The sequence below is a fragment of the Phyllostomus hastatus genome, unplaced genomic scaffold (genome assembly GCF_019186645.2).
Source record: "Phyllostomus hastatus isolate PE091 unplaced genomic scaffold, TTU_PhHast_1.1 phas_scaffold_78, whole genome shotgun sequence".
NCBI lineage: Eukaryota > Metazoa > Chordata > Mammalia > Chiroptera > Phyllostomidae > Phyllostomus > Phyllostomus hastatus.
The window spans coordinates 31,836,382-31,860,020 of NW_025334041.1; the positions used below are offsets into that span (position 1 = coordinate 31,836,382).

The following is a 23,639-nucleotide window of genomic DNA, read 5'->3' on the forward strand; positions in this document are numbered from 1 at the left end:
CAACATATGACTGTAAGAGATCTTGAGTGAAAACTGCTCAAACAAGCTGATCCAGAATGTTGGATCCCCAGAAACCACAAAAGATGACGCTCATTAATGCCGTTTTTGACCCACCAGTATTGGGGGTGGTTTGTTTCACAACAATAGATGACTGGAATTTGGGGGTACCTAGAAGTGAGGCGTTGCCATTAGAAAATGTAAAACATGTGGCAGCGGCTCGGCGCCTGGGTGGAGGGTGGAGACTGCAAGAGCTTTGAAGAAGCTGTCTGTGAGGGATGAAAGGAAAGTGAGGAAAGTGTGTTGGAAGCTGGAAGAAAGCAGACCATGGGTATAGGGCGATGGAAAGTTGAGCAATATTTTCACCAATAGTAAAGTGGAAAATAGAAAATGTACCTTAGGAACTCATGATCTAGTGTAAGTGTTAAAGGTGTCCCCTGACTCGTCTACCTGCCCCTAGTAAAATATGAGAGCGATGACCTGACGACGTTCAGAAAAAATTTGTTAAGTATAAGAGTCCAGCCCTAGCTGGTGTGGCTCAGTGGATTGAACACTGGCCTGCGACCCAAAGGGTCGCTGGTTCGATTCCCAGTCAGGGCACATGCCTGGGTTGCAGGGCCAGGACTCTAGTGGGTGGCACGCAAGAGGCAACCACACATTGATGTTTCTTTCCTTCTCTTTCTCTCTCCCTTTCCCTCTCTCCAAAAATAAATAAATAAAACCTCAAAAAAAGTGTCCACATTTTTGGAGTTCAAAAAATGAAACTGCTTCTCAGATTCATCCTCTCCAGATGGATAACGAGGCTAACATTAAAATATGTGATTTCCACCTGAACATGAAGACTCTGGTGTGGCTCTAGAACCCTCCGTTAAGACCTCAGACAGACTTAAGGTAGTACTTCATAGATTCTCTCAGTCAAAATTTCTCTAAAGATCTTCAGGACATGCCTTTCAAATGTCTCCATTATACAGAAATGCCTCTAAAAATCTTAAGGGCCTTTGAAGAAGTCTAAGAAAGAGAAAAGCTTACCTCAAGGAGATCTGTGGATGTGGTTTCTGTCTAATAGAGTGAATCTCAACAAGACTGATAGAAAACACATGAAGTGTTAGAAAGATTTGTGCTAATGAAAGCATTGCCCTTTTACAGGGGTAGTTAGAATAAAAGAAGATTTTAGACTCCCAAAACTCTATGGGAAAGAAAGCTGGCTGAGAAAACTACTCAGCTATAAAGATGGGGGTATAAAAATGATAGGACAGGAAGGATAATTCAGAGGGAGGGACCCAGAGCTTGGAGCCGGAGCCAGGAGACACAGAGAATCACTCCTAGGGAACAATATTGAGCTCTAATCAAGGAGTTGGCAACATGGGCCTGGCTGGATTTCAGACTTGCTACAGACTGCTGATTACCTGATGGCCACAGGCCTCTGAGATGTCTGTAGCAGTAACCTATGCTTATACCACAAAAGTGTGTTGAGTGAAGGGAGCAAAAAACTCATCACTTGAGTTCACAGATCTGATTAAGAACGACACTCAAGAAGCTGTCACTGAGGCTCTGCACTTAAGGAGACCTACGTGCAGCCCCTGAGCCTGGTTTGGATGATGAGATACTGGACATCAAGCTCCCGATGGATGCCATCCAGGTGACACATTTGGGGGTTTTTAGGAGGGCAAGTTTATTTTGCATGTGGAATCAATATAAATAACGTGTGGCTGGAGGGCAGAATGTTCTGGTTTTAAAACATGCCCATAATTCTTTGACATTCTTTCCATCAAAAGGTGCAGTCTGATTCTCCTTCTCTTTAATATAGGTTGGCCTTAGTGACTCATTTCTAGCAAACAAAATGCTAGGTCATAAAAAGCAATATATCTTCCACCTGGTTCTCTTGTTCTCTTGGCACATGCACTTTAGAGCCCTGAGCCACCCTAGAAAATGCCCAGCTAACCTGAGCATCATGCTTCAGAGACCTTGTGAAGAAACCACATTAAGTTAGAAGTGTCCTGCTCTAGATGTTTCAGGCCCCAGCTTTGAGTGTTCCTGGCTCTGGCACCAAGTATATGAGTGATGAGCTTTAAAGATGACACCAAGCCCAGTCTGGATAGCTAAGTTGGAGCATTGTCCCAGTATGCCAAGGTTGTGGGTTCGATCCCCAGTTAAGGCTCATGTAAGACTCAACCAATGAATGAGGTAAATAAGTGCAACAAGAAATCAATGTTTCTCTCTCTCTCTCTCTCTCTCTAAAATCAATCAATAAAAAAAGGTTTGAAAAGATGACTCCAGCTAAGCCCCTATCCGACTGCAGCCTCATGAGAATTCACAAGCCAGAAGCACCTGGCCAAACTTCTCCTGACCCATGAAATTATGGGAGATAATAAATGATTTTTGTTTTAAGATACTAAATTTTGGGAGATTTGCTATACAGCAATAGATATTCAGAACAAGGGGACTCCAGTCATATTTTATTCTTTGTGAGTAGAAATCCTTGGAAGTCCTTGGCAAGCGACCCTAGCAGTCTGTGCAAACCATGTCGTGTTCTTGGCGTCTCCACACTTTGTCCAGGCTCCTCTGTTTCTCACTTTTTCTCTCCTCTTCCCTGTTTTTTAAAACCTATTATTTCAATACATTTACTTTCATCTGACACTAAGCTTCAAGGCTAGCCCCTAATGAACAGGTAGCCTGGCTTTCCTAACCTGGCCCGGGCATTCTAGCCTGGTTCCCCCAGGGGACTCCCGCAAAGGCTGCCCTGCTGTCCACGTCAGCATGCCCATACCGGACAAACAGCAGATGGAGGCCCCTTCTCTCCCATTCCTGGTCCTCTCTGAACTGTGCGGGATCTGGGAGGCACACACATTCAAGTCTAGTCTCCACCCCATGCAAACAGCTGTCTCTTGTCTATTCCCCAGCATGGACTTGGAAGGTGGGGTGTGGCTCCAGGCTTCCCAGTGAATCCTCAGCCCAACCAAGCTGCTAGGATAGTCAGGACCTCAATGAGTAACTGATGGATGGCCTCCATGGAAAGTGGTAACATTCAATTAAACTTCACCTATACTCTCAGGCTCTGCTTACTGGCCCGAAAAATGAGATGACCCAAAATACTGTCAGTCTGATGACAAACTTATGAATAAACTTGAGCATGGAATGACATTTGATAAGCAGTAATGGGGATTCTTAAATGGCATTATATAGAGCACCATATTGGGTTCTCAATTTTAATAAAACTGAAAGCATGCACCCTCACCTGGACATTCATGACCCATGGCAGAAAAAAATATTATGTTCTTCCACCTACACTTGGCAGGTGATTAACACAGAGACTGAAGGGTCACTCAGCCTCCTTTCCCGGGGCAGGGTGCCCTTCTGCTGTCAGTAAGACAAGCACATCAGAACCCATGTTATAACTCTGGTGTCCATATCAGAGGAACATACATTCAGTAATGTGCCCACTACTTCACAGAACATGGGGAAAAATGGGATTTTATTCTATTGTTTCACTTTGTCAAGACATAGGAAATAATTTGCCAATATGCTCTTCCCTGTGGGCTTACAGTGAATCTCTCTCTTTACCTCAGAAATCTGGGAGCACCTGAATTGTGCTGGACACAGCCACAGGAATGAGGAAGACTAGGTGACCACTCTAAGGAAGTTCAGGTTCCCCAGGGGGATCAGAGAAGTACCGTCCATGGTGGGAGGGCAGGAGGGAGGGGGTGGCACTCCGAGGAAGGATTCCTTGGGCATGTTTATTATTTTATAAGGCACCTGGAATTATACCACCTAGCCCTGATAGATAAAATCAGGAACCCTGATGTTTTTATGACAGAATTTTTAAATTGGGGTTGAATTACCATGAGGGGAGCATCTGCTGTTCCATCCCTCTTTGTGTTGGTATTTGCCCAGAAAAGCCTGTCCAGGCCCCTGGAAAACTCCGTGTGCCCTTCCCCAGACACCCTCCCCACCACTCCCGTCTCCTGCCCCGGAACCAGGGCAAAATATCATACCTTCTCCGTATACTTCTGTAACTCTCACAACTTTTGCTGCATTAAAATAATGTCTGTATCGTTGTCTGACCCAACTAGGTGGAGGGCAGGACAGTGTCTTACTGGTTCCTGTACCCTCAGCGCCCAGCCCAGTGTCTGGCACATCAGCATTGAGCAGATGGTTGGTTCAGTGAAAAATGGTGAGCAACCTGTGCAGAGTAGTTGTTCCCAAAGTAGAATCCAGATTGTGCCGTTTCTTGGTGTGATAACTCAGAAGAAAGTTCATACTTCTTGGAGTCTGGCACTCCACACTCCCCACGGCCCAGCTTTACCCCTCACCCATCCTTCTCACACAGCTATGCTCTGGATAAGCGGAGTCCCTTGATAGTTCCCCAAACGCCCTGCCTTTCTCTCATGTCTTTGTGTTCCCCCTCTTTTCTAGTGTGACTTTCTGCCCGACTTCAGTTTACAGGTGCTGAAGCGGTCATCTGTTTTCAAAGCTCAGCTTCAGTGCCACCTCCTCCCTTAAGACTTTCCAGTTACTTTCAGCCAGAAGGGCCCTCCTCCTTTTAAGGTTTTCTTCCCTTACACTGTGTTTCATGCCCCTGTCACATTATGCCTTGTGAGTTCATTTGTTTAGCCAACTTTATTGACAACTTACACTGGAGCAAACTCTATCCTAAGAATTAGATATAGAAAAATAAAAATTATCTATCTAGGACTTGCCTTCAAAAAAATAGGCACATAAAAAGGTAGTTTTCAGAAAGGGTGACAATTGATATATTAGTAACTGGCAGTAAAATGATGAATAAGACCAGAAAAAGTAGTTATTTATGGAAAAAAATGCACTGGTAGAGAAGTTCAGAGTTTTTTGTGGCACTTATATGACAAAATGGTGTTCTGTCATTTTAAAATTCTCTCCCCCACTATGAGAGAACGGCTGTTCACCACCGTGTATCTTCAGCACCCAGAACACTCCCTACATGTGGTAATCACTCAACTGTTATTTGTTGAATAAATTAGAGTAAAACAGGTTTTGTTTTCATAATTAATTCCAATGGAAGTTTACATCTTGCTCATGTAAAGTCCCCCAAAAACCTTCTTGACCATCACATGGTTCCATTCCAAGCAGCAATTCTTCTACATTGTGATCCAATCTTCTAAAATATGTGATTTCCAATTGGCCATGTTCATGTGCATGAAGATGGCGCAAGGGAAAAATACATGGGAATTGTATACGAGACACTTTCATGTGCCAGGCCTGCAAGGGGTTTAACCATTTTTGTTGATATTCCATTGGGCAGTCCTTGCAAGGGGAGCTGTGAAATGTGCTCTAGCTGGTCTAGTCCAGGAGAACACTTTGCCAGCCTCTACCACACTGTGTGAATGAAGGGAGGGAGTCATGAAGAGAAGTAGGTCAACTAGCCAGAAGAAGGCATTTCATCAGTGAAGGCTTCATGGAGGAGGGAATGCAAACGATAAGTCTTAAAAGAGGAGTAGGATGCAGCTACCTAAGGAGGAGGGAGAAGGAACCCCAGATAGAGGGAAGGAAAATGGGGGACCCAAGCCAGCATTCCTTGGGGCTAGAAGACAAATGAGAGGTGAGGAGAGGAGATGAAAATGGAGAGGAAGTAAAGGGAGATCATAGGGCATGGGTGGGGGGAGCTCTTGATGCCATTCTACAGAGCTTGGACTGTACTTTGGAGGTCAAGAGGAGCCACGGAAAAGTTCGAAGCTGGAGTACCTTCAAGTGATTTGCAATGTGAACAGAGGCTTTAGGTGAAGAGTTTAGAGAGGGGATTTGAGAGTGAGTCAAACAAACTTGTTGGGAAGTTATGCATCTAAACTTTCCTACAGGGTGGTTCACGGTCATGGCTGACTATCGGTATCACTTGAGGAGATTTAAAAATGTACATACACCTGAGGTACCACCCTGGGGACTGAAATTCAGTAGGAATGTTTAGAAAGTCCCCCGGATGATTTAGGCAAGTGTACGACTCACTGCTTCAGTGAGCTCCTTGAGGACAAGCAGGGATCTTTCTTTTTTGGTTTCTTTCTCCCAGAGATCCAGGCAGCACCTTGCATAAAATTGGAGCATATACAATAGTATACATGTAGTATATTCACATTTTTTGCAGGTTTCTGAACTCTTTCTTAGGAGAGTAAACTAAATTCTATTATATTTGTGTTTAATCTGAATTATCCTTTAATGATTGATTCATTAAAAAATCATTAAACATCTATGGTGACTTAGTCACCATTTTTGAGCTTGAGCATATAGAGATTGAAAAAAAAAAAGACTTGTGTTACTATTTTCAAAGTGATGAGGGGACGTGAAAGAAGGAGAAACTGTTCTGAGGAAGTTCTAAAATGGTTTATAGCAGAGATAGTTTGAAACAGGGTCTTAAAAGGATTACTAAGAACATGCCTGCTAGAAAAATGGGAAGCGAATTCCAAGCAGAGGAAACAGTGTGTGCAAACGAACAGGGCATGAGGGGGCCAGAGTGTCCTGGCCTCAGTGGGAAGCTCAGCACAGTGCGTGTGGAGGATGTGTGCACGGAGAGATGGGAGAGAAGCCTGCAACAAAAGAGATCTGGAGGCAGTGGTGTGCTGGGCAACTGGCTCTCAAACGAATGAGCAAACAAACAAACAAAGGACCTGATTTGTAGAGTTTGCCGATTACTGTGGTGTAAGTATTCCCATCTGATTTCAAGTTATCTATGATTTAAGAACTGCCTCACAAAATTCCTAAATTTTTAGCAATTAGATCTTGTGAACCGGTACCAGTAAGTCCCATTATACAACTGACAGGGGCCAGACCCTGTCATTCTAAGCTTTGGGAGCAATATGCTGCCTTTCCTCAGAATGGTTTTACTGCACATTATGAGGTCTGCTTTCATGGGTTTCGAGTAGGTCCCACCAGTGCACCTGGGACCTGAAAACTCACAGCAGCTGATTCTCAGGCACCTATTACTCCCCCGCAACAGGTGCCCTTAAACTCAGGCAAGAGGGCCCCTGTTTTGGTTCCCATGTTCAAAGGGCCTGACTCTGATCCTCCACAGGCATAGCCCTCCCCTCACAATAAGGAATCCATGGAGCCGTGACCAACGGGAGTCTACTTCCCCCACCCTTCACATATTCCAGATGCCCAGGACCCTGAGTTCTCTCTGCAAATGGTGTCTTCCCTGAAAGTGCCCTCCCTGAGAGCGTGCACCTGATCCCCCTAGGGCTGGCCAAGGGGGGGCTGTGTAAGGGTGTGGACAGGCAGTGGAAGTCCGGGCCGGGTGGCTCCTCACACTGGAGAGACACCCCTAGAGGTAGGAGTGGGAAGTGAAGAGGAGGTGGTGTCTTGAACTGGGCCAACTTTCCGCTTGCCGCCATGTCTTGGTGAACTTTGAGGAGCCTAAGAATTCTAAGCAAAACCCTGGCCCTGTAGGTCATTCTGAAGACATATGTGTCAAGGTAGGGGAATTGAACATATTTAATGTTCTGTTAGCCACATTTGTATCACTAAATATTCAGATATATGGTATGTGAACCTCTATTGGCTCTACCCTGGGCCTGGCAAATGGTGGGGGTGGTCCTTCCCTCCCTCCCCCTTACCAGGGCTGCAGGCCATGCCAAGATAAGCAAGCTACAGCCCCAGGCAAACTCCTGCCCACTGCATGTTTTTATATAGGCTGTGAGCTAAGAATAGGTTTTACATTTTTAAATAGTTTTTAACAATCAAGAGAAAAATATTTCGTGACATGTGAAAATGATATGAAATCCAAACTTCAGTGCCCGTGTGCTATTTGGCTGGAAGCCAGCCCTGCTCATTCCTGTGTGCTGTGCGTGGCTGCTTTCAAAGTCCAACAGCAGAGTGAGCAGCTGCGACAGGCTGTCCAGCCTGGGAGACCGAATATACTTACTGTCCAGCTCTTCCAGAAAAGGTTTGCCTGCCCTCCTGCAGACAGACTGGAGGGAGGGAAGAGCCTAGTACTCCCATGCAGGCTGTATAGTAGAATCACCTGTTGAGCTCCCAGAACAGGCCAATGACAGGGCCTCACCCTCAATATTTCTAGAATGAATCAGTCTGGGGTGGGGGTGTTTTGAATACTTCATGATTCTAATGACAGCCAGGGCTGCAAGCCACTAGGCTAGTGAAAGATACATGAGGGTCTGAGTTCCCCAAATGTTAGGCAGAATAATGTTTGCAGGACTTGTGACAGCTTTACCCAAGGATCTGAGTGGATTACAGCCTTTCTTTGAGGATGCAGGGTACCCAGTTCCCTGGTTTGGCTGGAGAAGGAGAGAGGAAAAAGAATCATTGATTGTTTCACACTGTATTATGATGCATAAAGCTAAGTTTCAATTGAATCCCTTTAAATCCTTGAACCCCTGGCTCAAACACGTGTCCCTAGCTGTCCCCAGCATTGTCTGCATCTTCCAGGAGGGCACACCTCAGACTGTCCTAGCCCAGACCTCTGTGGAGACCCGCACTGGGTCACTTCTCGGGATATACTCCAACAGGGAACCCTTACCCCATCTCTGCCGAGTGTGACCTCCGTAATTATTGGCAGTCTTGCAGGGAAGGTGGAAAAAAGACAACTCTATCAGAATCCCATTCTCCACCAGCACAGTCAGCACCACTGGCGGAGGCAGGCTCCAGGGCTGCGCGGCTGCTCCCAGCTATTATTGCGCCGGGCTCTCTCTCAGCAGGAATCAGCGCAGACAATATAGCACACGGAGAGCATGGGGGACGGGCGGTAAATATGAGGCCTTGGATTTTTTTAAATCTTGTCAGTTTTCCCCCTGATTTGTGTCCTTTATCCTAGACCCCTCTGCTGTATAAGCTTCTCAAAGCTAATGCCCATAACGCCACCACCCACTGGTAGCAGCAGGCTTCTGGGCCACGGTGGGGTTCTCATTGCGGAGATTTACAATCCTGCCATTATGCGGCATCTGTACGTGTTAGCCCGGCGGCACAGGGCTGCTCTCACACCTTCCCCACTGCTTTCTTTTTACTGGGGGCCCAACAGCAAGTATCAGAGCGCCCAACTCCTGTCCCTCTCTGCCTTTGCGAGCACACACCACACCCTCCAACCTGGCAGAGTGGGCTACCCATTGCCTTAAAAAAAGGAACAGTGGGCCCTACAGAACTAGGAGCTGATTGTCATCTCTACTGCTGCATTTAAAGAGTTAAAAAATATTTTCCAAAGCTATTTCTTTGCCCCCTTGTAGACCAGTCCTCTGCCTTCATCTTTCTGTTAAGGGCTCATGGGATTAAATCAGCCCTGGCACAGAGCCAGGCTCTAAAATGTGAGCCCACTGATGAGGCTGCCGGGAAGACCTCAGAGAGGGGGGAGGTGCTCCTGTAGCTGGGTGGGGTGGGGCAGCAGTGGCATACATTTTGCTCCCTTGAAACAACTCCGAGAAACAAATTGTTCTTTTGACATTCTATAATTTTAATCAGTTTCCAGGGTCATATTTCTTTCCCATTTGGAATTCATCTATTACCACTACCTTGGGTACCATGAAGTCTTCCCCATTTCATGTCCCCCAGTCCACAGGTGGTGCCAGGACTGCGTGACAATGCAGTGCCTCTGGCACAGATGAGTCACTGCTTTAGGGGAAGTGGCAGGGGCAGGGGCAGGGAGGAGGATGCAGCGGCTCTTGTGAGCTTTGCTGGAGTGGAACATGCATCAGCTGAGAATGCTTTTGTTTGCTTTTGTGAGAATGTGAGTTTGTGGAGGGCTTGTACACTATGCAGACACAGAAGTTCTACCAGAGGAGCCAGGGGAGGGAGGTCTGAGGCAGGTGAGGGTCTGCTCAGGGGGAAGCCAGGGGTTCTGGGTCCTTTTTTGTTTTCTTTTTATTGTTGACACTATTACAGATGTTCCTCCCCCATCCTTTGCCCACCCTCAGAGGAATTTTAACATGAGACTTGAACTTTGATTTTTACCTTCAGGGGTAATTATTTTTAATTCACCAAATATCATAGTCATACACTGATGACTATCTGACATGAACTTTAGCCATTTATCAATTCATGGGGGTTTGTTTGGGGTTATTGAAGCTGACAGATCTGACAAGAAGAAAGTGATGATAGAAATGACACCAGTCTTCCAAGGCGACACTGTCAATCCCCGTAGAAGCTCCCTGCCCACTCAGGTGCAGGCCCCACTTAGCTGGTGCTCAGGTGTGCTCAGCGATGGGAACAGAAATGCTTCTGGCAGAATGTCTGTGGGCTGAAGCCTTGATTTATATTCAGTGGAGAGTAATCTATACACCTCATCTTAGGATATGTGCAAAAAAGAAAAGAGAGGGGAAAAAGGTAATAAAAGATAAATAGGGTTGTCATTAAACAAAACCAGATTGGCTCCAGATGCGTAGAACACATGGCAAGTGTCAGTAAGGAGCTGGGGGAATACCGTGAAGATTCCATCCAGCTCACAAGATTTGATTTGCAGAGCCTCTACCAATTTACCTAGATCTGGCCTAGCAAATCAAGGACCAGGAGAGTTTCAAAGACTCCTGGAATGTTCCAGCTAACTCCCTCCTTCCCACACCCAAGAGCATTGTGTGTTTGGTCTCTTATTTCCCTCTTTGAGAATGGTTGTGTCTAAGAGTTTTCAAGATGATGTTTCTTTGACACAGTATATGGTGTTTTGGGTACCCACCAAGAAGATGTACCAAGAACATTTACAGAGATTCTGCTATATTTTATTCCATATCATGTTACAAGAAAACAACAGTGACAGCTGACAAACCATTACATCTTTCATAATACAGACAAATTACAATTGGTAACAAATATGCAACATGTATTATTCCATTCTCCTTGCTATGTGTCATTTTGAAGTATAATAGTTTTCTGAATGATGCTAGCACATTTCTTAGGTACCAAACCTTGTTAGAAAGTACACATCTCAGTGTATCATACAGGGAAAAAAAAGATAAAAATAAAAATAAAAATAAATCCACTCCCAATTAGAGAATGTAGATTTTATATGTGCCTCTAAAATATGCTGCTGCAGGAAGGGAATGAGAATAGGAAATTGCTGATTTTTTTTTGCCTTTTGTGTGTATGTATGTGTATGAAAATTGCAAGGCAGTAACATATGTGGTTTCCCCTGCCTACAAGCCAGTAAAGGAGATGGAGGTTATGCACAATTATGCAGCATATTTCTATGTATAGGGGGCAGGCAATAATCTACCCCAGTATGTACAGCCTAAACATCCTCTTATATAACAAAGATTACAAAACCAGTAATATTCACAGATGAGTATCTTATAGAGACGCATAACCTAGGGTATGGATTACACTGCCATCAGGTACACACTGAGGAAAGGACAACCAGAGGCTTGCTGTCCTTGCAAGCCTGGAGGTGCCCCTGGAAACTTTTCTCATCGCTCTTACGAGGTAGAAATAGCTTCTCACCCTTGAATCAGTGGATGGACAGCCACCCCTGTTTTATGCCTCCTGTTTCTTTTGAGCACTGCAAAACAAACATTTTTTTCATGTCCTTCATATTTTGTATTTTTAAGTCAGTCATACCGTTCCTTTAAGGACATGGAAATGAAGCCCCACATATCTGGTCAGAATACCGTGTGCACAGTGAAGCCGTGCTGACATAATCCCCATGCTAACGCATTCTTACTAGTCCAACTGTTTGAATTCAAACTACTCCTTCATATAAAAACATCTCACAAACAGTCCAGTGCTTTCTCAACAGAATAATACATCTGCTAATGGACACATTCTGCCACGATTTTCATGGCTTTCCTCAGCTCCAGAAGGTGGGTAAAGAAGGCGAAGGAGAACATGATTGCAAATGGGAGAGGGAAGGAGAGAGACAAACCAAACTCGGGATGTTCTGTCCTGGTGGCAGCGACGGGAACTGAAAGTTCCTAGGGAAGATCTTCTGAGTGGTATGTCTCTGCAATAAAACAGAGCCCCCCACCCCGCCCCTGCCGCTGAGTACTGTTCTGTTTCATTTCCCAAGGGAAGCTGCCTGTGACAGGGGCGTAGATCTCTGAATGACTCTAACATTCCTAATTGAAGTCTGTTAACACTAAATATTTATTAATAGCAAGATTTAATCATCAGTTGCTCTTGGTTTACACTTAGTAAAATACAAAGTTATGCTCTCCCACAAATGAATAATTCAAGACAAATCACAGGCCAGGCTGTTTTAAATTGCATGTAAGGTTTTCCTCTCCATATTCACTGTAAAACATATCGTAATTTCAATACATGTGTAGTCAAAATACCTCCAAAGGCTTCCAGTGAGTTGGAATGTATGAAAGAAAAATGGGAAAGATTTTCAGATAGTGAAGAGTAAACACTCAGGCCTGGGTAACTTTTGCTCTCTTTAACATCCACCAGTAAATAATTCATCACTTAACACTTAGAAGCTTACAATGAATGCTACTTCTGGATGGCATGGATTGTGGCCTTGAATATATTATATACTCACAACCCACTTCAGGGAAGGTACCATTTTAGTGTTTAGGAATTCTGGGTCCGATTCTCTAGGTTTACTGGGTTCAACTACAGAAAAGCTTTTCTTTTTCCTGACTCTCAGAGAAAATGTTTGTCAAACTGGTTCATAATTCCTAGACCTGATGCCCCAAAGTGTGGTGCATTTCAAGTTCTTGGTCTCTCCTTCTTTCTGACTAATAGGAAAATGTAAAACAGTGTACATGAAGTATTTCCATAGGAATTTGTGTCCTGAGGAGCTGGGTTGCATGCTTTAGATGAATTTCCCAACCACCCCCTCGGCCTCAATATTATCTGGGATTCTGCAGCGAGGCCTGTCCCCCTGGCAGACAGCCTACATCAGGCAGCCTTCCCTCCGGATCAAAGCTCAGCAAATGCCCAACCCACTTTCCCTTCCATGTCACATACCCGCCTTCATCCTCCAACGTCTCTCAACTCCTTAAACGAGGGAAGCCGGGCCTTTCTTTTTCTCCTTCCCATGTTTAATGCAAGACTCCTGTATTGCTTCTAAAACCTGTATTCAAACAGTTTTTCCAGGAGACAGTTCAAAGTTAGCGTACCCAATGATGGCTTCCAGTCAGCTTGGAATGTTTAAAAAAATGTAATTGAAAGGTGCTCTGGTGTAAATGAGCCAATTTTTAACTCTGGATCACTGTGTAGTTTGCTTTTTAAATGTTAACTAGCAAAGATGGCTTTCTGAGCTCACCCAACAGATCCAATTCTTGTGCACCCAAGGTTTAAACATTCTGTTCCTCACTCTCTTCTCCACCAACAAAACACAAAGTGCAATAAAAGAGTGGATGGAAAAAAATAAGATGTTGATAAGACCCAGAAAACACATAAAAAGTTACTTCAATCTCCAGAGGTTATAAAGTAAGTAAGCGATTTATCCCTGTCTTTGTTCTTAATGCTGGATAGTTGTTTCTTCACTTCCGACCTACTTGGAAAACAGTCATGCTATGCGGCTTGCAAATGCTAAGCAGATTCTGTTATCCTAGATAAATGTGTGGTATTTCCAAGGGAAAAAAACCATACTTGCAAACGTCCTCAAAAGGTAGGTGACAAGTAGGGGCCCCAGGGCCTGGGACCAGGCTGTCAAGTCAGTGAGAGAACATGGGTTTGCTTTAGCTGCACATTTCCTTCCTAGACGTTGCGAAATGTGCACTGCTGTCAAGGAAAGCACACATTGTTTCAGGCCCCCATGTGGCTTTCAAGTACAGATATTACTGAAGAAGTGTGAACTCCAAATGTGTTGTCTTAATGTATTTAAGACATGGTTGGTAAAAGCATAAAAACCTTTACAGAGACGCTGTGCTGCAGAGGGAAATCAAACAAAATCATACACAAAAGACTGAAAAATACATGCCATGTGTCAGTAAGCAAAGCTTAATCTTCACATAGTTCTTGGAAATCACAAGGTATCCAAATGCGTGCAAGGTTTTCAATAAATTGCAGAGAAAACAGGGTCTTGCCAGCTTCAATTTCCTTGTAAGGGAAATCCACCACAGGGAGAGAAAGGAAACCGATCCGAAAGGAATAGGAATTCCTTTCCTATTATTGGCCACTTCGTTAATGCTTTTTTTTTCTTCCCAGAATGATGACAACTTAATCCTGAAAGGAGGAAAAGAGCAAATTGTTATACAGTTAAAAAAAAACCAAAACTTACATCATTCATTTTTCCTAAATTACATGAGACTTCAAAATTGGTTCAGCCAAAAGGAGCCAGCCTATCTGCTTTCTCCACAGCCAGCCACCCCGAGCGCATGTATCTGAGGCAAAGTTGTCTCACCAAACCAGTCCTTATAATACGGTAAACAAATGTTCTGACTGCACTCACTTTCCTTCAAAGAATTTAACTCCATGGACTGAAATGATCTAACATCCTCTTGGATTAACATAGAATACTCAGCAAATTTCCTTCCCCAAATCATCAGTAGTGATACTGGCCTTAATTAAGTGCCCAGAGCACCATACAGACCATTCAAAGGACATAGTATCACATTCATTTTTATGAATAAGAAACAGAAAAATGGACCACATAATGCTTTTAAAAAAATCCAGCTGTCTATAACATCTCTATTGCCTATCATCAGACCTAGTTTCAGAAGAAAGAAAATTGGCCAGCAGGACCTGAACTGTCAGCCTCTTGCCAACTTCCTGTATGTGACTGTGCGTTTTCAATGATGCCTGCTTAAACTTGTAACTACTTCCACGTGGATGGTTCAAGAAGAGGGATGGTTTGCTCTGCTCCTGTACACATTTCTTTTTGGTCCTTAAGTATTATCACTGAGTCTCTAGGATGGGGAAGAAAATGTCTTGCCAGGAAAGGTAAAAAGAAACACTCCTAGGTTCACGTCACATAGCTCAAGAATTTCAACCTATCAGTCCACCGAGTCCCAGAATCAACTCATTTTCATTCAGAAGCTTGAGGTCACATGACCAGATCAGGCCTGCCTGTCCTCTCTTACAGTGGCACACTGTCATCTTCTGGGGCAGAGAAGAAACATTGGCTTTCTGTGGAGACCTCACAGCGTAGTCACCCCTGCTGCCCATGGGGGCTGTAGTGCCAAGGACATCACCCCTGCACGACACTACCTTGACCGAGAGAACGCAAAACTCCAGCCTTACAGTTGAGAGTAGCACCCTCTCTCTCTACCGTCTACTCATATCTCCTGCTTACTATGATGATTTTTTGGAAGGTTAACCTTCCATCTTTTTTTTTAAAGAGGAAATTGTGCTGAAATTCATACAACAAAATTAACCATTTTAAAGCATATATTGACAATGTTGTGCAATCATCATCTCTATCTTGTTCCAGAATATTTTGTCATCACCCAAAGAGACCCCATATACTTTAAATGGTTACACCCTTTCTCCCCCTGTCCCAGCTCCTGACAACCATTGATCTACTTTCTGTTCTGTGTATTTATCTATTCTGGACATTTCATATAAATGGAATCATACAATATGTAGCCTATTGTATCTGGCTTCTTCCACCTAACATGATGTTCTTAAAAATCATCTGTATTTTATCACGTATCAGTACATTTTTTATGGTAAATAATATTCCATTTTATAGATATCCCACATTTTGTTGATCCATTCAGGAGTTGGTGCACATCTGGTCTGTTTTCAAATTTTGGATACTGTGAATAGTGCTGCTGTGAATATGCATGTACAAGTATTTATCTGAATGCCTGTTTTCAATTCTTTTGGGTAAATAATACTTAGGAGCAACATTGCTGGGTCACATGGCAATTCTGTGTTTAACTTTTTGAGGAGCTGGCACACTGCTTCTCATGGGGGCTGTACCATCTATATTCCCACCGGCCATGTACAAGTGCTCCAGTTTCTCCAAACCCTTGCCAACATTTGTTATTTTCTATTTTCCATTTTTTCTTGATTGTAGAGAGATATCCTTGTGGGTGTGAACTGCCATCTCACCGTAGTGTTGATTTGCACTTCCCTAATTGTTAGTGATGTTGATCACCTTTTCACGTGCTTCTTGGCCAGTTGCTGTCTTGGGAGAAATATCTATTCTAGTCCTTTGTCCATTTTTAAATTGAGTTGTTTGTCTTTTTGTTGTTGAGTTGTGGTATTCTTTATAGAGTTGTATCTTTTTTTTTAACCCTCACCTGAGGATAATTTTTTCCCCATGCTTTTAAAGAGAGAGGAAGGGAGAGAGAGAAACAGTGATGTGAGCAAGCGAGAACAATCAACTGGTTGCCTCCTGCATGCACTTGCATGGGCCACTGCCTGAACTGGGACTCAAACTCACAACCTAGGTATGCGTCCTGACCGGAAATCCAACCCACAACCTATTGGCTATGAGCGGCACTCCAACCAACTGGGTCACCCTGGCCAGGGCTATATATTGTATCTTGATTTGGAAATATTTACTGACTTTCTGTAGATTGCCTTTCACTATGTTGGTAGTGTTCTTTGATGCACAAAAACTTTTAATTTGTATGACGTCCAATTTATCCATTTTTTATCTTGGTGTCGTATCTGAAAATCCATTGCCAAATCTAAGGTTATAAAGATTTACTCCAATGTTTTGTTCTGAGAGTTTAGTCCTTAGATTTAGATCTTTAATTCATTGTGAGTTCATTTTGGTATGTGGTGTGAGGTAAGGGTAACATTCCATTCTTACGAGTTCTCTGTCCTCAGTGACTAAGCCAAATGTAAACAAAAGTCCTTACCTTAAGTTTCTAGGAAAGGTGTGGGGCCGGAGGGAGGTGCCTGGGGTAAATGGACACCACACAGGCACCCTTTGCTACCACTCAGTTTAAACTCCTAAGTTTTCATCTCAAATACCTGCTACTTGTGGAACGGTTCTCCACGTGGCTCACTTGGCCACCCCTCTCCTCTGCCAGGTTGTCCAGATGTACCTTTATCCAACCTCTTCTTAAAACGTCACTGCCCTGGCAGAAACAATTACATGGAAACTACTGCCTTAGCTCCCATCCCACACTGTGCTCTTCCAGGAAATGAAGAAAATCTACCTTTTGCTTTACCTGTTGCTCCCATGTAATCCTGCATTCTGATTGAGACCTATGGCACCTTTTCTGCGGCACAGAACATCAAGGTGAAAAAGAGCACTTGTCCCTGCAGCACTTGACCACACCTGTCTACGGGCATCTTCATCTGGTCCCCAACCCCACCACCAACCTTGATATTTTTATTAAGCAGATGACAGAAATGCCCTGTCTGTGTCATGTCACTTAGCAATCGAGATTCAAGCTCTTCCAGAATGCCTTCCCGCCCTGGCCAAACCAGAGTGTGGGTTTGCCCTGACACCTGCTTGCCTAGGCATGGAGGTCCTCCAGCCACATCCAAATGATACTGTCATTCTCTGACTCTCCTCCACTCCACCACTTTAATCAACAGGATGCAGACCTGGTCTTCAAACTGACCTTCTAAACTAGTCACCCAGTTTAGTTCCTCTTCAGGTATAGGACACTGCCTGCGAGTGATCAAGTAAGGGGGCAGGTGGCATCATTGTGTCCTTGATTAAGCTTGGTTTTCTTGACCATTTTGCCTTTAAAGTGTAGCTCAGACCCAGCTCAGGTACGTGGTACACAGTTGTTGAATGGTGGAAAGGGAAAAGGTAGAATCTGAACACTTGGGAGTGGAAGATGTTCTCCAACGCAGAGTTTCCTCACGGCACACCAACTGAGGGTGAATGCTGTGCCTGCGCTCTTGCTGGAAGAGCGCATTGCTGGGGACAGAGCAGGCCACCCACAGAGAGACCAAAGACCGAGAAAGGTGGGTAGGATTAACACCTTCCTGTAGGCCAGCCTTTTAAAACCCCATGACATTCTACTTGAAAACCATGCTTTGCTTTTCAGTATATCTGATTTCAGGTAACAATAAACTATGTTGTCACCATAGTCCATGGCATGTCACTATCCTGTTGGGTTGATATAAGATTTTTATTTTTAGCCATTGATGGTGTTTCTCTTTGCCTCTGTCCTGATTCTTTAAGTGTAATCTCTAGAAGAATCATGTGTACCTAACGCAGGGCATAAGCAGAACTGGATAATATGGCATAATATATAATAATAGTAATTGGATAAAAATGGCAAACACAGTGATTACGGATAAGACCAGGTAGGTAGGTAGGAGGTCAGACATAGAATGAAAGGATCCCATAATTTTAAAAAAGAAGAGAGGTGTCAAAGAGAGCTAGGTGCTTTCCCACCTCTGTGAGGTGACTCTCCAGCCCACACTGTGCCAAGTGCCCTGACTGACGCTGTTCACCAGAGGCAGGCGCTGTCCCTTCTCGCTCCTTCGGCGACGTCTGTCTCAGTTTCAGTTTTCAAGGACTACGTACAAGGTGGCTGAGTTTACTGCTAGAAAAATTCTTTCAAATTGAAATGTAATCTTACATGTGATGGGCAGGGATGTAGGTGGAAGGATGGAGAGTATATGACGTTCACGGACAAACAAAATATAATAGCAATGTGAATCCTTACCTTATAGTTAATAGATTATTAAAAGAGACTACACACACAATACAAACGAATAGCAAAATAAATTATAAACTCAACTATGTGCACGTCAACTCATAGGTATATGAATCATTAGATTAATGGATGTAATTTTTTATCTTGCTTTCTACTTTTACAGTGTTCTTTCTCCAGAAACGAATGTTTTAAACAAGAAATTGGATATTATTGATAGAATCCTTATTCAGAATATCTACATAGAGCTTGTTGGCTATAAATATTAATTAATTGGATTGCTGGTACCCATAATGCAACTTTGTTCTGACCCATGTGCCCTATGAACTAGATATTTTTTGGATTCAATTTTCTTAAAACCAACTGTCAGCATCACGTGACAGAGGAGATGAAAAACGAAAATGAGCGGCCCTGCTGTGCAGGTGGGTGACCCGTGGGAGAGAGTCTGCCCGGTAGGACTGTTACAGGAACCATCAGACACAGACCAATTGATTAGATCATCTCATACCCGCCACCAACCAGGCTCAAGAGACTAATTAGAGAGAGTACTGCCTGCGCAGGCACCCCATTGACACCTAATTTGCTCAGCCAAAGCCTTTGGGGAAAATGTATTATCTCTGCAGCTGCACTTCATGCATTTCTGATTTGAGGCATAAGCAAGGAGTGCTTCATCACTCTTTTGACCAAACCGAATACAGAGTCCTTAAGTGCTAAAAGCAAGCAAACAGACCCAAATTAAAAATGGGCCAGGCTCTTTCTAATTCCCTCAGTGCTCCCCGTTAAGTCTCCTTATGTACATACACACGCACACCCCTGGCTTACACACGTGCAGTTTACTCGCCAGTGGGCTGACGCAGCCGAGGGCCCCAGCTCGGGGTGCTTCTGTGTGATCGGATGGTGTCTCTTTTGTTAGCCTATTTACCCACTCTAAGGTATTGTGTTTGTTTTATTGTTTTTCTTAAACTATCAAAAAAATTTTTTTCCTGCTGTATTGCCCCTCCACAAAGTATTCGTTTTTCTACAGGCAGACTCTGCCCCATTCTTTTCCCTCCTCTATGCCTTCACTGGGGAGAAGTGATTGTTTTGGTTTCAAATGAAAACAACTGTAGGTTTTCCTTTCATCGCCTACATTGTGAAGAGGATATTCACCAGGATGTATGTGGAGCTGTAGGGTAATCCGCTCATTTCTATCTGAGAGACTTCTTTGTAAAGGTGTCTAACAGAGAGGGTAAGATGACTAAATTTGATGGAAAGAAAGCTACCTCACGATAGTAAAGACAGTAGAGAATTATAAAGTAATTAAGTTTTCTTGAAGTTTCTCTTCAAGAAAAACAATGTACATCATTTGACCAAGTTTAGCTTTTATCTGCTTCTACCCCTGGAATAAAGCTAATGCCAACCTTCTTTTCTAACGTAGAACCCAAGTGACTGGTGTATCAGGAAGCATTTAAAGGTAGGTATGTAATTAATTACATGCTTTAAAAAAAGGAAGTAAAAAATTAAAAATCCAGACAGTGTGAAAAAATTAGGGCACCTTTATGCCAAATCCAGTGGTTATGGCAAATGAAGTCCCCTGATGCTGGAATAAAAACAAAACCAAAAAACAGGCAGGCGCTGCTATGGCGGTGTTCTAGGGTAGACTTACTGACCATACGCCTTTCCGCTCATGCGCTGGAGGAATTATCGTACTCACATGTTCTGATAAATTAAAGTGCTGCTTTGTAATTTTCACATGTATCTTATTCTTAATAATTCAGTGAAGACTTTGGGAGATAATTTTAGGTACTTTTTAAAGCGCATTCAAAATTGGCCTAAATTGGCATCCAGGTATTCTGAGGATTTCAGTAACCATTGGAGTGAATGTTTGTTTTGAAGGTATTTGGAGAGTGATTGTAGGGGGGAATGTTGGAAAATAATTAGAAAACCTTGGCCTTAACTAACATATAAAACCATCTACAGAATTTATTCTGTTTTTGTGGAAAACAGAGTTCAGACAGCGTCTTTTCCCCAAGTACCATATTAATAAGAGTTCTTAGGAAAAATAAAAGCTACCAGGACGTGCCACCTTGGGTTCAATTTTACTTAAAATACTAAGAAAAATGCCCAAGCTAATATTTTGTAGCCAATTCATCTTCAAGCAGAGTTGGCTGAGTTGGCTACTGTAGAAAATTAAGTCTACAAGTAAGGTTGCTAAAACCTAAGCACCTAGGCAAGTCCAAATCTCTCCGAAGTAAAAATACCCTGTTATACATAAACACACACACATGACCTTTACCATTTCTATTTGCATAGCACATCCATCCCAATTTCTTCCTATAGCCCTTAGATGGATGTTGGACTCAAAATGACAAATTTTAAACTTCCTATTGATTTCAAAAAATCTGTGACAGTTTACTTTCTTCACTTTTTTTTGAGTGAGTTTAATTATGTTATGATTTGGCTGAAATACAGGTTTTCTTTTAGAACACCTAAAATCAATGTTTTCCAGTTACTTGACATTGCATTGAAGCTCTTTGGGGGGTGGGAAGAAATGGGATGAAACAGAAGGGAATAGAAAATTAGTCAAATCTACTGCTGTAACTTATTTCTGATTTATGATAATCATGCTTCTTTCTCTCCTCGATGAGAGCTCATCTTTGAGACCAGCCAGAGAATATTAATTAAAATGAATGCAGAGATAGACAGGCTTTTGTTTTAGGCTTAACAGAAGGTCCATCATTCAAAATAGCCTAAATCCTTTAAGTTGAAAGCTGTTTGGTAACATCCATATGGATGTACAATGCACTAATTGCAGAGACTTTGCACATTTTATGCTTCACGCCAAAGTGGTGATCTTCATTAAAATTTTTTAGGCAAAGCTATAAGTCTGACATTTCAAAACAAAGCATTTCTCACACGAGGAGACTGACTTAACATATCATTTTAATAATCATCATTATCAATGGACATTTATTGAAATCCCCATTAAAGACCAGGCATTATATGATGTGTAATTAGCTGTGGTTGAAAAGAATGCTCTATTTTAATGGTGTGACTACTTATTAAATCAAATTTATGTAAATAGAAAACACTGGTCATATTTTAGACACATGTGGACTAAAGGGATGGCAATTCTGGGAGTATGTCCTATCTCAGGGAGGTGGAAAAAAATGCAGGGAAGGTAATGATCTAGGTCTTGTAAGAACTAGCAAGACACAGTTAATCTTTTTAAAAGATCATATATATGTATTCATATACAAAATCATATACACATAAATATACTGTAAGGTTTGAAATAGCTCATTGAAACAGTTTTAATTGCAACGCTAAGAATAGAAAAGGCTTCATCAAACATGGCTCATTCTTTTCAAGGATTTCATATTTGAAGCTTTATTTGTTCGGCATACCTTTACAATTGACTGGCTCCCAAGTGGGCATAAGTTAATTAAATAGGGTTCTACACTTTAACCTTTTTTATATATTATAATCCTACTAAACTATATTTGAATAAACCAAATACAAAGTCATGTAAGCCAGCAATGTGTGCATATTTAAAAACTTAAAACATAAATCTCATAAACACTTCTTAAGTATTTAGCAGTCAGAGAAACATAAGGGTTCAGGTCTGACTTTAATTAAAAGATCTGAGAGATGTGACTTCACTTTTGGGTGGATTTTTTTTTCATATTAAAACTTGCCTAGTATTATTATCCAAAAAGCGTTGAGGCACAGAAAGTGTTCATGCTAAAGGCTTTGAATTAAATATATGTGATGACCTACAATTTGAATCTGTCTCATGAACCATCTGATTCAGCAGAAATTTGCAAAGCTAAAACATGCATTTCTGGGGTGTAAAATAGATCACCCACAATTGGTAAATAGAGAATGGTGTCAGCATAAACTAAAAGCCATGTTGGTTCATGGGAGAGGTTCCTTTCCAATGTGAAGGTCTGAGCCACCAGCTGGCATTAGCCGTGTGCAGGAGACAAACACATTTGCATGCCAGCTGAGGAGGTGTATGGAACGGCACTCGCGGTCCGTTTACCCCACATGCTTCCTCTATGCTTGGTTGGACTGCATGCTCTGTCTTGGAATTAACTGTTTATTGTACAGTTCTCCTGGATCTTGGCACATTTTTCCCTTTTATCCAAAGTTTGACATCCCCAAACCTTTCATCCAGCTTCTTCCACCTGTAAGTTGTGCTAGTGTTTTTATTAGTGTTTTTTTAATGGCTTGTGTGAGTGCTACATGCTGGAGATGAAATGCTTGTGTCCCCCAGCATTCATAAGTTGAAATCTAATCCATAACATGATCATGTTTCGAGGTGGAGCCTTTGGGAGGAAATGAGTCATGAGAGCAGAGACCACATGAATGGGACTTGTGCCTTTATAAAAGAGACCCCAGCAAGAAAGGGGAGAGAGTCCTCACCAGACACCATCTGCCAGTGCCTTGATCTTAGACTTCCTAGCTTCCAGACTGTGAGAAATAAATGTCTGTTGTCTACAAGCTGCCCAGTCCATAGTATTCTGTTACAGCAGCACGAACAGATCAAGTTAAGCACATTTTGATTGGTCTGCCCCTTATTCTATTTTTTCACGTAAGCTATAAATTTTTATTGTGGTGTTTTGCTGAACACAGGTAGGAGCATGGATGTCATATATCACAGAAACATCTGTTCTTGTGGGGCACATTCGGATACTGTCACGTGGCGACACATTGTGGACACTGCCATAGCACATCATTTCCACCAGGACGTGTCTGCCATCAGCAAGAAGGGTCCAACAAGGCCACACTGAGGGCCGCCAACACCAGAGAGCCAGCTAAGTTCCCCACCAGCTCTTTCCCACGTAGCTGTGCTCCAATACAAACAGTGCCAATGGACAACTCTGGACAAAGGACAAACCACTGGGTACTGCCTCACGGAGACTAAGCCTTTATCTACATGCAAAGTATCTGATGTGTACTCTCCACAAAACTGTAGTTGGTTATTTTAAAGTATTCTGATACTAGTTATTTTACTCTAACAAGTTGCTATATTTCAATAATACCCAAGATGAATTCTAACAGATATAATCATGACATCTAACGATCTAATGAGTATCATCAGGAGAAGCGAGCACCAGCACTGTGCGCTCATGCAGCGTTTTCTCCTATCCAAAGTATACTTCCACTTATTCCCTCATTCAGTGAAAGTGCCTGAGAAATAGAACCCTGACCTTCAGAAGAGAAAAGGTTTGCTAA

At 42.8% G+C, this 23,639-nt stretch overlaps 1 protein-coding gene across 4 annotated transcripts in view; it reads right to left on the minus strand.

Moving 5' to 3' along the window:
* Positions 1-10,651: 10,651 nt before the first annotated feature.
* The window catches only part of CDK14 (cyclin dependent kinase 14), a 548,605-nt gene continuing 535,617 nt past the window's right edge, over positions 10,652-23,639 (minus strand). For all 4 annotated transcript variants that reach the window (XM_045828168.1, XM_045828171.1, XM_045828174.1 and 1 more), the window contains one exon: positions 10,652-14,064. The gene's annotated coding sequence lies outside the window, so the exon portion shown is untranslated. The remainder of the gene's footprint in view (positions 14,065-23,639) is intronic.